The sequence below is a fragment of the Indicator indicator genome, chromosome 30 (genome assembly GCF_027791375.1).
Source record: "Indicator indicator isolate 239-I01 chromosome 30, UM_Iind_1.1, whole genome shotgun sequence".
In the NCBI taxonomy this organism is placed as follows: domain Eukaryota; kingdom Metazoa; phylum Chordata; class Aves; order Piciformes; family Indicatoridae; genus Indicator; species Indicator indicator.
This window is the reverse complement of record NC_072039.1, coordinates 12,971,275-12,985,331: the sequence shown is the minus strand read 5'-3', so window position 1 is coordinate 12,985,331 and position 14,057 is coordinate 12,971,275. Positions and strand designations below refer to the sequence as shown.

At 50.4% G+C, this 14,057-nt stretch overlaps 1 protein-coding gene across 1 annotated transcript in view; it reads right to left on the bottom strand.

Moving 5' to 3' along the window:
• The window catches only part of RABEP1 (rabaptin, RAB GTPase binding effector protein 1), a 61,067-nt gene extending 47,499 nt beyond the window's left edge, over positions 1–13,568 (bottom strand). The window contains exon 1 of the mRNA XM_054394165.1: positions 13,538–13,568. The gene's annotated coding sequence lies outside the window, so the exon portion shown is untranslated. The remainder of the gene's footprint in view (positions 1–13,537) is intronic.
• Between the last annotated feature and the right edge of the window lie 489 nt (positions 13,569–14,057).

Genomic DNA, 14,057 nt, shown 5'->3' with positions numbered 1-14,057 from the left:
CCACCATGTTACAAGACCCTTCGAGGCTCTACAGGGATGGGATCAGAGAAGCAATACAGCAAGAAGTGAGGGCTGGGGGGCGGAGGAGGGGGGCGAGTCACAGCAGTTTTCAGTCAAATGAGGTCCCCAGTCACACTTAATCACTTGGCTGAACACATAGCAGAACTGGCAGAAAGGTGACAAAGAGGATGTAGGCTGCTTTAAACTGTGAAAAAAAAACCAACAGTCTGAACTATCCCCTTGGACACTCACATTGCTACTGTGTGGCCTCCACCTCCTCCTTCACACCAGCTCTAGTGCTCAGCACCTCTCTCACTAAATCACTCAAACTCCAGCAGTGAGCAGCTCTCAGCTGGGTGATTGAGCTGCACTGGCTCAGGGATGGCTCCCACGTGCACAGCTGGCAGACAGGAAACGATGGGAACACGACCGTGGGAGCAGGAAGGAGACAGCAGGATCCCTGTTTTCAACGGCAGCCTCCCAGCCTGGCTTAGCTGTAACATGAAACCACAGCCCTCGGGCACAGCTTGGTCATCAGCCCAACCCCAAGTGCATGCTGCCTGCCAACAGAAACAACCTGACCTTCCTCTCCTGCACTGGTGGCAGATGACATCCCTGTAGCCATGCAGCAGAACTTACTCTTTAAGACTTGATGACTGTCATTTGTAAGCGCTAAATGACCTTCCTCAAAGTTCCCTTTCCATTCAGCCTTTCCAGGACAAGCCTACAGGCTTCAGCAATTTCCAAAGCTCAGACTGCCCATTGGTGTTTAGCTACACAGAGGCCTGGAACAAACCCAACTGCAAGGGTGTCTCCAGTATAGATGCATTTAGAACCAGTACATACTTAGTGCTGTAGATAAAAACACATCAGAACACATTGGTACTGCAGACTAAAGCTAGGCTCACATTTATTCTCAATTGAAAACAAACCCTCTAGTACAAAACTGCAGTCAGATGAGACCTCACAACCTGCCATTGCAACCCTTGCTGATACACCATCAGCTAAGCCTCAGTGCCTCAGTCCATACAGTCACAGAAGGGGTTAGGCTGGAAGGGACCTTAAATATCATAGAATCATAGAATGGTCCAGGACAGAAGGGACCTCCAAAGGACACCCAGTCCAACACCCCTGCAGTCACCAGGGACATCTCCAACCAGATCAGGTTGCCCAGGGCTTCGGCAGGCCTCACCTTGAATATCTCCAGGGACGGGGCTCCAGCCACCTCCCTGGGCAACCTGTTCCAGTGTTCCACCACCCTCAGAGTGAAGAACTTAAATCTGCCCTTCTCTAGTTTGAAGTCACTTTCCCTTGTCCTGTCACTTGCAAACAGTTTCTTCCCATCCTTCCTGTAGCCCCTTCAGGTACTGGCAGGCTGCTCTTAGGTCTCCCCAGAGCCTTTTCCAGCCCGAACAAGCCCAGCTCCCTCAGCCTGTCCTCGTAGCAGAGGTGCTCCAACCCAAAATCAGTTCCAACCCCCTTCCATGGGCAGGGACACCTCCCACCAGCCCAGGTTGCTCAAGGCCTCATCTGGGGTGAGGGGGTGGGGGGGGAGCCACAGCCTCCCTGGGAAACCTGTCCCAGTGTTTCCCCATCCTCACTGGAAAGAATTTCTTTCTCATCTCCAGTCTCAATCTGCCTTCTTGCAGCTCAAAGCCATTGTCCCTCATCCTGGCACTACAATGACTGTAACAAACAACCTTTGTAACACCAGGAATTCTACTCCATTCACAGATGGAGCATCTTACTGCTCTCTATGGCTACCTGAAATGAGGTTGGAATGAGGCTGATGCTGGTCTCTTCTCCCAGCCAGTAATAAGACAAGAGGAAACAGGCTTAAGTTGTACCAAGGGAGGGTTAGGTTGGAGGTGAGGAACAATTTCTTTGCTGGCAGAGTGGTCAGGGATTGGAACAGGCTGCCCAGTGACATGGTGGAGTATCCATCCCTGGAGGGGTTCCAGAAGCTGTAGGTGTGGTGCTTCAGGATAGTTTAGTGGTCATGGTAAGTGGCTTACAGTTGGACATGATGATCTCACAGGCTTTTTCTAACCTTCATGATTCTATGATCTTCACCTCCAGTTCCACCTACAGCTCCAAGAGAAGCTGTGCAGAGCAGACAGGCAGCTAGAACACATCTGGAGCCAGAAGCATCAGTCAAGCACAGAAACCAGAGTCGGGCTAATTGCTTTCTCATTAATTTCTGCACACATCTCTAGATGCAGCGCAAGGAAGAGGATTTAAACAGACACTGGGAGCTGACAATTCAGAAAACCTCAAAACCAAGCTTTAAAAGATGCAGCACATGACAGAAAGATGCCAGCTTGTCAGATGATTTAAACTAGCAGAGCTGAATTTATGCTCCACGTTTCACCAAAATAAACCAAGTAACACCACAGCTGAAGGATCTCACTCTGGCTCTGGCTGCTGTTCATGGGAGATGAATGTTCCAATTTCTGTGGCTGAAGTCAAGAGGAGGCTAACATGAACTTCAGAAGGCCTTAGGAAAAGCAATTTTCTTACACTCACAAAAATTCATAGTAGATGGTTAACACCATCATTGCTTGAGCAGTAACTTCAGACACTGATCTGTGCTTCTTCCTGGCTGGCTGAAGGCACAGACAGTAAAGATTAAGGTTGTTTTTCTACTCTGTGGTTGTATCCAAGTTACTGTTGTTTAAGCAATCAACCATGGCACCAGTCTGATCATTCTGCATAGCAGAGATGGAAATGGAACATCAAAATCTCTTCTATTGGGGAGTACTTCAATGGTGACCACTCCTCAAATACAAAACATCTCCTACCAGGGCCTGAGTGTGGTGGGTGAGCAGCTAAGACATGGAAACACTTAGCCATGATAGAACTTGACCTTCTTTCATACAATGGGGTGGGTCTGAAAGGACCTTAAAGGTCCTCTAGTCCCAAACGCCTGCCATGGGGACACCTTCCATTATACCAGGTTGATCAAGGTCTCATCCTGAACACCTCCAACCTTGGAGCATCCACAACCTCTCTTGCCAACCTGTTCCAGTGCCTCACTGCAGGAGGTTTATCTTCTCCTGTCCTCACAGGGAAGAATTTCTTCCTCATGTCTCATCTAAATCCAGCTTTTTACAGTTTGAAGCCTTTCCCCCTTGTCCTGTCACTCCATGCCATCATACAAACTCCCAGCTCTCCTGTAGCCCCCTTCAAATCCTGGAAGGCTGCTCTAAGGTGTCCCTGGAGTCTTGTCTTCTCCAGGCTGAACAGCCTCAACTCTCTCTGCCTGTCTTCATAGCAGAGGTACATCTTTTGTTGCTATTTAAATAGCCTTTCAAGTCTTGCTGCAGTTACTGTGAGTTAAAAACAAGTATTGATAAAAGATGCAGTAAAACCCATCCATATCCTGGTCACTTTGCTAGAGGCTCAGAACACTGCTGGAACCAACACTGCTGGTGTGCTCTGAGCCTCAGTGAATTCTTTTCTCTCACCTACAGGCCATTCCCTCTGGAGCACCACTTGGTTAATGTTTCTGTGGCCTTTCCATTATTGATCCCAATTCACTTTGCCACGTCTATCTCCTCTCTGTTACTCCATTTGTGCTCTGTAATTTTACTAAAAAACATTTGCAGAAACCACGAAATATTAACATTTATCTCCTTGTTAGAAAACACCCCCCTGAATTCAGATGCCTCTCTGGGTGTGACTCACCACAGTAAGGCAAGGGTCTTGTGCTTAATAACCAAGTGAACCAGGCTGCTTTTACAGATCTTGGTTCTATCTTTTAGTTCTTAACACTGCTAGGCTCACAAGACAAGACTGCAGCTAGGAGCTCTCACAGAACAAACCCAGCAAATCCCAGCAGTGCAGATTTCCTGTGCTGCTCCCTACTGATGCAGACCTTCAGAACTGCTCTGAAAGCCAAGAGATGGAACTCTGCTACTTTCCCACCACTCCAAGAGCCATAAGTTAACTTCCAGCAATTAATTTTCAAGTTCTGTGAAGCACTTAACTGCTTTAGTTTGCAAGTATCAAAAAGTAACAAAGAATTCAGTGTCAGCCGACCTCATGATAAACAGGTGAGCAACTGAAGTTCGTCAGCAACAAAATACTACAACCTGATCTGAGAAAACAGAGCAATTCTGGCTTGTATCAGAAACAAGGACCTGGGGGTGTTGGTTGATTAAGGATAAAGATGCCCAGGTTGCCAAAAAGGCCACCAGCATATTGGCCTGGGTATAGGCAATACTGTGGCCAGCTGGAGCAGGGCAGGGATTGTGCCCCTGTGCTGGGCACCAGGGAGGCCACACCTTGAGGATTGCAATCAGTTTTGAGCCCCTCACTCCAAGAAGGACACTGAGGAATTGGAGCAGGTCCAGAGAAGGGCACCAAAGCTGGGGAAGAGTCTGGAGAACAGGGTGGGGAGGAGCAGCTGAGGGACCTGGGGGTGTTTAGTGTGGAGAAGAGGAGGCTCAGGAGAGACCTCATTGCTCTCTACAGCTCCCTGAGAGGAGGTTGGAGCCAGGTGGGGGTTAGGCTCAAGCCATAGGATGAGAGGGAATGGCCTCAAGTTGCACCAGGGTGGATTTAGAATGGACATGAAGTAAAATTTCTTCCCCAAAACGGTTGTCAAGGGCTGGCCCATGTACAAGTCAGGGTTCAAAGGCACCTGAGTTCTTGTTCTATACCATGAGACCCCCTTTTCCTGGCAAAAGATGCTGGAGAGCTCTTAAACAAAACTACATTTAAAAACCAGCCAAGCAGCTAAGAGCCATACAGCCAGGGTGGAGTGCTGTTTGGAACAGAGCAGGGATCCTTCACAGAGCAAGTCTGGGTGGTCAGGAGATTCTCTCTAGAAGAAGAGGAATGGAGGCATGGAGGAAACAGTGAGGGGTGCCAGGTGCTGAGCAGAGCAAGTAAAGAGCAGAAGAGCCAAAACAAGGGCAGGGTTCACAGGACACCCACAGACTGGAGATTGCCAAAGGCCTGCAAGAGGGAGAGCAGTGTTTGAAGATGAGGTGATGGCTGAGGAAACTGGCAGATCGGTTGAAGAGCAGCAGTAGCTCCCTGACAAGGTCAAAGGACTGGCTGAGCAGAGAGGAAACGTCTGTGACCAAAGGTCAAGTAAGGCCACATCTCTTCCAGTCTTCCACTGGACTGTGTGGAAGCACAAATTGCCAGGGTAGATGGAAACAGATGTGAAGATCATTCAAAAGCTTTTGGTTTTCTTCTTTGTTTTATCTGGAGGCTTCAGGCCTGGGAAGACAAGCACAGGATGGGGACAGTAAGGAGGGAAGAAGCACCACAAGTCATCTAAATCCCAACAACATTCAGGGCTGAGAGAAGCAGATGTGAATGGAATAAATCATCACCATCACAGAATCATCCCAGAATGGCTTAGATGGCAAAGCACCCTAGAGATCATCTACTCCAACCTGCCTGCCATGGTTACTCAAAGCCTCATCCTGGCCTTCAACACCTCCAGGGCACAGGCATCCACAACCTCTCTGGACAACCTGCTCCAGTGTCTCGCCACATGCATACTGAAGACCTTCTTCCTCACATCCAGTCCAATCCTCCTCTCTCTCAGCTTCAAACCATACCCCCTCATCCTGTCACTAGATTCCTCATGACCTGAGCAGCCATGAGGCAGTTCTGCATTCTTAAGGTACTGCAGGCACCACTACTAAAGCCACAGGGCCAGCCAGAAGCATTCCCCAGCAGCAGGTGTACCACAGCGAACAGGCAACCAGCAATGCTCTTCTGGCTGGAAGACACCCAAATGTTCACTACGCCTGTCCCTCACGTGTTCCTCCAGTATCCATTGCTAAAAAGGGATCCAATGATTGCTGTTTTTCCACACATAATTCATCATCATGCTCAACTGACTCTGCCATGAGTAGAAGTGCACAATGCTGACACTATTGATAGAGCAACTCACAGGCCAGCATCATTAAGCTTGACACCTCTAACCAGAGACTAAAACCAATTCTGTGAGCAAAGACTACGAGCCACACAGAAGCACCAAACCTTTGGAGTGAAAGGTGTCTCATAGTTGGTCATCTTGTCTTACAACTTTGCTGTCAGCCTGCTTAAAAGCCTGCTTAGTAAAAGTGCTGCTTATCAGTATTATCAGCTCTTACCTCAGAAGACTTCAGTCAGAGCAAAGCCATAAACTCAGGCCTCATCTTTTTCTTTCTCCGAATCATTAAGTTGGAAAACACCTCCAAAGATCATCAAATCCAACTGTTAACTCAAGTCCACCACTAAACCATGACCCTCAAAACCACATCTCCACAGCTTTGAAACCCCTCCAGGGATGGAGACTCCACCACTGCCCTGGGCAGCCTGGGCCCGGGGCTTGACAGCTCCTTTGAGGAAGAAATTATTCCTCGTGTCCAACCTAAACCTTCCCTGGTGCAACTTGAAGTAATTTCCTCTTGTCCAATCACTTGTTCCTTGAGAGAGGAGACCAAGCCCCATCTGGCTCCAGCCTCCTTTTAGGGAGCTGTAGAGAGCAATAAGGCCTCCCCTCAGCCTCCTTTCCCCCAGATTGAATAACTCAGGTTCCTCAGCTGCTCCTCACAAGACTTGTGCTCTAGATCCTTCACCAGCTTCATTGCTCTTTCTTTGGACACACTCCAACACCTCAAAGTCCTTCTTGGAGAGAGTGACCAGTACTAAATATATCAAACAGAACAAAATCCCCAAATGTAAGATAGAAAAGTTCCCGTCTCAGCAGCAGTTTTTAATCAAGTGCCCCAAGTGGAAACCCTTCAAGTCTGCCATTCAGCCACCACCCATGATGAAGCCTGTGGGATTCGTCCACTCAAACCCCAAGAGATATTGTTTGGTTTAGCTTCTTAAATGTATTAATCCAAAATTCTTCCCTCAATCATTTCCAAGGGAGCACACACAAACTAGTTCCACTGTAGGAATCTGTTCCACCCACAAAGGCCTAGGGGACAGCAATGGAGCATCTTGAAACATCAGGCCAGAGGGGAAGAAAGTGTTTACTAAGGGCATCTTCTCTGTGAGGATGGAGAATGAAAGAATGGCTCAGGTTGGAAGGGACCTCAGAGATCATTCAATCCAGCCCCCCTGCCACAGGCCGGGACACCTCTCAACTGGACTTGGCTGCCCAAGACCTCATCCATCCTGGCCATCCACCCCCTGGAGAGAAGGCAGCCACAACCACCCTGGCCAACCTATTCCAGAGTTTCACCACCCTTGTACTGAAGAATTTCTTCCTCAGCTCCAGTCTAACCCAGCTCTCCCTCAGCTTCAAACCATTCCACCTTGTCCTGACTCTAAACACCCTTACGAAAAGTCCCTCTGCAGCCTTCCTGTAGATTCCCTTCAGGTACGGGAAGGCAGCTACCAGGTCCTTTCTGAAGTGGCCAAGAAAAACACAAATGAGTAAAGAATTTCTCTCTTCCAGTGTTGAAATGGAGAGTCAGCCCAGGAGGTAAGGTCCAATCGCCTTGGGGAGAGGCAACAGCTAATTACACAGAACAGGGGCATGGTGCTTGTCAAAATTAGAGAGAGAGAGATGTGACTGCCACATGAAACAGACCATCTGAACATGCATATTTCCACTCCAGAGCAAACTGACCTGCTGAGCAGATCCAAACTTCCTTAGAAATCCTAAAGATGGAAACATGCACGTTCAAGGGGTCTGCTTTGGTTTCGAAGCTCAATCTCTGATCTGTCCATTGAACCGACAGGAAAAATCCCCAACCACACAGCTTAAAACAAGTGTGAAGTTCTCAGTAAAAATATATTCTTAATATTAGGAATCATTAAATGATAATAAAGCACAGACTAAGCAAAATGAAAGTGAAGAAACCTTTTTTTTTGGCTCTTGGAAAGCACCAACCAAGAGCTGCCTCAACAACAGAAAAGAGAGCTGCAGGGCTCAAATGTGGTCCCTTACCAACCACACCTAGCTCTGGAGATGAGTAATGCCAGTTTTAGATACTTCAATGTCAGTTAAAAATGACAGGTGTCAGGAAAACAACTAGACATGGAAATGCATCTAAGGTGTAAGTTCATAGTTACAGAATGGGTTGGGTTGGAAGGGACCTTAAAGCTCATCCAGTTCTGACCCCCGGCCATGGGCAGGACACCTCCCACCAGCCCAGGTTGCCCAAGGCCTCATCCACTTTTCTGTGTGACACTTCAGACCCCTCCACTAGCAAAGCTCAGCCTCTGGGATGTGGCAAGTACACCGACACCAAGTCTCAGATCTTGTCAGGCTCCTGTATTATTGCCAGAGAGAGAGAACCCAGCTTGTGGTGCTGCTGGTGGGACTAAGGCTTCTCTATCCAGCTGAGCAAGACCTCACCTTGAATACTGCATCTAGTTTTGATGTCCCCAGCATATAAAGGACACAGGTGTCGGAGAGAGGCCAGGGGAGGCCACAAGGATGATCCAAGGGCTGGAGCACCTTTGCACTGAGGACAGGCTGAGGGAGATGGGGTTCTTCAGCCTGGAGAAAAGAAGACTCTGGGGGGGCCTCAGAGCTGCCTTCCAATACCTTAAGGGATCCTGCAGGAAGGCTGCAGAGAGACTTTTTCTGAGGGTGTCTAGAGATAGGACAAGGGGGAATGGTTTGAAGCTGAGGGAGAGCAGGGTTAGACTGGAGCTAAGGAAGAAGTTCTTCAGTACAAAGGTGGTAGAATAGGTTGGCCAGGGTGGTTGTGGCTGCCTTCTCCCTGGGGGTGTTCAAGGCCAGGCTGGATGAGGCCTTGAGCAACCAAGCATAGTTGAGAGGTGTCCCTGCCCATGGCAGGGAGGCTGGAGTAGATGATCTCAGAGGTTCCCTCCAATCTAAGCCATCCTGTGATTCACTTTTACTGGCCTAAGCACAAGTTACTCCAATGCTGTAGGTTTTCTTCTGCTGGCAAATACTTACAAATATGTGATAAAATTTGGCACCAACAGTTATCACCCAACCACATCAGCAGATGCTATCATTGGTCTGACTTCACTTGGCCTCTTCTCACATGTAACAAGTGACAGGAGAAGAGGAAACTGTTTCAAGTCGTGCTACGGGAGGTTCAGGTTGGGTATTAGGAAAAGTTTCTTCCCAGAAGGGTGTCCCAGGCACTGGCCCAGGCTGCCCAGGGAGGTGGTGGAGTCCCTAGTTTAAAAGCCACATGGATGTGGTGCTGAGGGATGTGGTTCAGTGGCAGTGGTTCAGCAGCAGTGGTGGGACTGTGAGCTCTGGGTGAGTGGCTGCACTTGATCCCAAAGGTCTCCTCCAACCTCAACAGCTCTATGGTTTTCTGATTCAAGTGGCTTCAGTTTACTAGTACAGTAAGAAGAGTTTAATAATTTGCATACCATTTAACTAACTTTAGTGTCCCAGAATGGGTGCTGGATGTGACTGCAGCTTCTGCAGGGAAGCATTTTGCAGCTATGAGAAGAGGAATGGTACCAAAACCTGAGCATCCTGACAGGGAAAAACTCTGCCCAAATATGCTGTTTGGTAACCTTATTTTCAGAGATGGCAACCATCCAGATCTGAATCCAACCCAGGAAGGCTGAAAGCACATCACCTCCCAAAAGAACAGTGTTTTGAAATATGTGGCATTACTGCCCCACTCCTGCAGCCCAGACACACACAGCCCAATTACAAGCTCCACATAAAGCCCCTTGACCAGGATCAATAAGCAGCACACACCTACTTGCAGCAGAATTTGACATCATTAGCTAACAGTTCATAGCACCAAGGACTCTGCACTCAGCCTTCCAGTAACTGTTATCATATGGTAAGTCTTATTACCCCCCACAAAAGAATTAGAGGGTTATTAACACCCACAACAAGCCAAAGTACAACCACAGGGTAGGACCTGACATCCATTCTTCTCTTGCTTTGTTGTGATGTTCATTCCCCTCATCTCAGGCCTGTTTTCATTTCAATGTGGGCATTAGAATGGAATATCCAGTCAAGATTATAGTCCTCTCATCTTCTTCCATACATGTTATCTCCACTCCAGCAGAAATAGTTCTTTTAGAGATGCTTTCAATAAGAAAGTCATAGCTGATGCGTCTTGCCCAAATAAAGCATACCTAAGGTATTTATAATCAATACAAGTCACTATAAAAAGCCATTCTTCTTCCTGAGGGGAACACACTAATCCAGTTCTGTTGTGTCCCATGGAATCCCAAAGCAGAGGTTACATTGCTCCTTTAAGCAAGAAATCCAGTTCAGACAACCAAAAACATAAGTAAGTCCTTTCTGCAACATTTCCTCCCCATTAAAACAAAACAGAGAAGTTTCAAGACACACTTCTGGCAAGCTACTTAAAAAGAAAACCCACACAGGTGAGAACAATAGTGTAGTGGTGGCTAAAAAAAAACCTAACTGGGGAGAGGAGCCATTTTAGAAGCTCAAATTCAAAGATTCATGGAATGGGTTGGGTTGGAAGGGACCTTAAAGACCATCTGTTTCCAACTGCCCTGCCATGGGCAGGGACATCTCCCACCTGCCCAGCTTGCTCAAGGCCTCATCCAGCCTGGCCTTGAACACCTCCAGGCAGGAGGCAGCCACAGCCTCCCTGGGCAACCTGTGCCAGTGTCTCCTCACCCTCACTCTCAAGAATTTCTTCCTCACCTCCAGTCTCAAGCTCCTCTCTCCCAGCTCAAAGCCATTGTCCCTCATCCTGTCACTCCAAGCCCTTGTCAAAAGTCCTTCCCCACCTTTCTTGTAGCCCCCTTCAGGTACTGGAAGGTTGCTCTGAGGTCTCCCTGAACCTTCTCTTCTCCAGGCTGAGCATCCCCAACTCTCCCAGCCTGTCCCCATAGGGGAGGTGCTCCAGCCCTCCCTTCTTGCAATCCCTCACTGCAAGAACTTATCAACCACTTTCACAATCCATCCAACCTGCAACCAGTTCCCCCTTGCCATGTGCCTTAATTACAGCTTCCTTCTCTTCCTGCAGCTAGAAAGCATGAGAAAGACAGAGCAATCTGCACTTAAGATGTGGGATTTAAACTTGGATTAATAAGCATGACATAGAACCATGGAACAGTTTGGGTTGGAAGGGATGATCGAGTTCCAAGCCCCTGCCATGGGCAGGGACACCTCCCACTAGACTGGGTGGCTCAAGGCCTCATCCAACCTGGCTTTGAATATTTCAACCACCTCCATCATCAGCTTTCCTTTTAAACAACAACCAAAACCTGTTCCAAGCTGGGATGTGTAATAGACTCCAAACATACAGCCACCACTCCTGGTCAAGAGACAACGAGCGCTCGTGCAACGCACAGCTCCACTGCACACCTGCAGTCAGGCTGCAAGAGCCAAGACAAAAAGCTGTTGGAAGTTGTTCTGCAGCTCTCAGAAGGAAAAGCTGAAGAACAATAAACAATGGTTATTCACCAGAAAGTACATGAGAGCAACCCAGAGCAACACAACCACACAAGCATGACAGCAAGAACATTCACCTTCCCCTCAGTGCTCTAGAAGGACAAGCATCTAGAGTCACAGTATTGTTGTGGTTGGAAAAGGCCTCTGAGATCATCCAGTCCAACCCTCAACCCAACACCACCATGGTCACCAAACCAGGGCCCCAGGTGCCATGGACACAGGTTTCTTGAACACCTCCAGGGACAGGGACTCCCCCATCTCCCTCTGGCAGCCTGTTCCAATCCCTGACCACTCTTGCAGAAGAGAAATTTCTTCTCATCTCCAACCTAACCCTCCCCTGGCACAATTTCAGGCCAGTTCCTCTCCTTCTGTCACCTGAAAATAGGGAGCAGAGCCCAACCCCCACCTGGCTCCAGCCTCCTCTCAGGGAGCTGCAGAAAGCAATGAGGTCTCCCCTCAGCCTTCTCTTCTCCACACTAAACACCCCCAGGTCCCTCAGCTGCTCCTCACCAGCCCAGTTCTCCAGATCCTTTGTTGCCCCTCTCTCGACCAGTTCCAGCCCCTCAATGTCCTTCTTGGAGTGAGTGGCCCAAAACTGACCCCAGGATTGGAGGGGCAGCCTCAGCAGTCCCTTATATTTCAACTGATCACCTTAATGTAGGGAAAATCCCACAACCTAAGCACCTTCGTCATTTAAACTTTGAAAAGGTTGACTGAAATACTGAAACCCCTGGGGACAAGCACTTCCTCAAGTAACTCCACAGAAGAAAAAAAAAAAAAAGCTCACACAATTCCCTAGATATGCATAATTAGGAATGCATCATTGCCCTTTTCCAGCAGAGTGCTTTCCCAGGGAAATTCATCTGCTCTCCACAAACAGAGAGTTCTGGCTCAGTCCCATAGCTGGGTCTACCCTTGAAGATTCTGTACATCTCTCTAATCCTCCTACATTATGACCAGCCTCAAATTTCTTGCTCTCTCACCCCTTCCCATACATCTCATACACCACCCATTGTCCCTTCAATGCCATCTTCCAAGGAAATGGCCTGAAATTGTGCCAGGCGAAGGTTAGGTTGGAGATGAGGAAAAATTTCTTTGTTGCAGGAGTGGTCAGGGATTGGAACAGGCTGCCCAGGGAGGTGGTGGAGTCCCCATCCCTGGAGGTGTTCAAGAAACCTGTGGCCATGGCACTTGGGGCCACGGTTTGATGGCCATGGTGCTGTTGGTTGAAGGTTGGCCTCAATGACCTTAGAAGCCATTCCCAACTGAAACAATTCTATTCTAGGGGTTTTTTTCTGCTATGCACGAGGTTCCATAACCTATTGCAAGTGGAAAAAAAACTCTTCCTTGTCTGCAATTCCTCCCCAAACCAGAAACAAATAACCCTTCCACAATGAAAACCTTCAGGGAAAGCTTAGCTTCCTCCTGCACAGGTAAATACCGCCTTGAAAGAAGAGCTGTCGTTTTCTTTTGTCTTTTCCAGCACTGGACCAAACTGTCCATGCTAAGTAGCCTGACCCCAATCTCTTGGGCTGCCTTCCTGCCACATGCACAGGGTGAATACGGACCTGCACCGCCTGCCGTGGCCAAATCAATGAGAGAGTCGTGCCCAGTCGATCAGTACCTACCCTTTTCCTCCCTTCCCGGGGCGGGGAGGCCTTGCTCATCCCACCGCCCGCTCAGGATGCGAGCCCCTTTCCCCGGCAGCATTCTGTCCTCTGAAGCGTTCTCCTCCCTCCCTGTGCGCACTGGGGAGCCGCCCTTGCTCCACATTCAACACATCTACAGAATAATACCCACCTGCCGTGTCCCCTTCCTCCACCCAATGCCGTCCCGCCCCACCTCTGCCAGCCAAGCTCCCTCCCGGGCCATGCCCGCCCGCCTTCCCCTTACACGGCAGCTCCCACCGCCGCGGCCCCCCTGCCCGGCTACAGCTCCCGCCGGTCCCATAGGCCTCTCCGCGGCTCTCCTCTTCTTTCATGCCCCCGCCGCTGCTCCCCGCACCGTGTCCCGGCCGATCCCACCTCCCCGCCGCCGTCCCCACCCACCGCCGCGGCCCGGCACGGCCGCCTCGCCCAGGCCGCTGCCCCCCGCCCCCCTGCCGGCACGGCTCCGCAGGCGAGCCCGGGGCTGGGCAGGCCGCGGCCGCCCGGCTCCGCGGAGTGAGGCCGCCTCCCTCTGCCTTACCGTCCGTCGGGGGGCTCGGGCCGGACTGGGCCATGGCTCCGGCGGGCGGGCAGTGTCTTCGCGGCCTCCAGCCGCGGCGTCGGAGCGGGAACCGCTACGCCAGGGGGCCCCGGCGAGAGACAGGAGCTGCCGGCCTGGGCCTCCGCCTCCTCCGCCTCATCCTGACAGCGGCCGCCGCCGGCGGGAGGAGGAGAAGGAGGAGCGCCGCGCAGGCGCCCACGGTGACACCACGGAACCGGCTGCCGCCACCGGGGCTGCGCCGGCGGCGCGGGCAGGGGCTGGGCGGTTTCCCCCGGGCCGGTTGCTGAGATGCTTCGTCACCTAGCGGCCCCGAGGGTAGTGAGAGCCGGCCCCGGCCCCGCTAGGAGCCAAGCTGAAGCCTCCGTTCGTGACGGGCAGGGCCGGGGCTGCTGCGGGGCCGACGGAGGAACCGTGGGGCCGAAGGCGCCCCGCGGGGCTCCCGCCGCCCTGAGTTTGCCCCCGGGACCAGTCCTGGGCTGAGCCACCGGCTGTCCCCTTG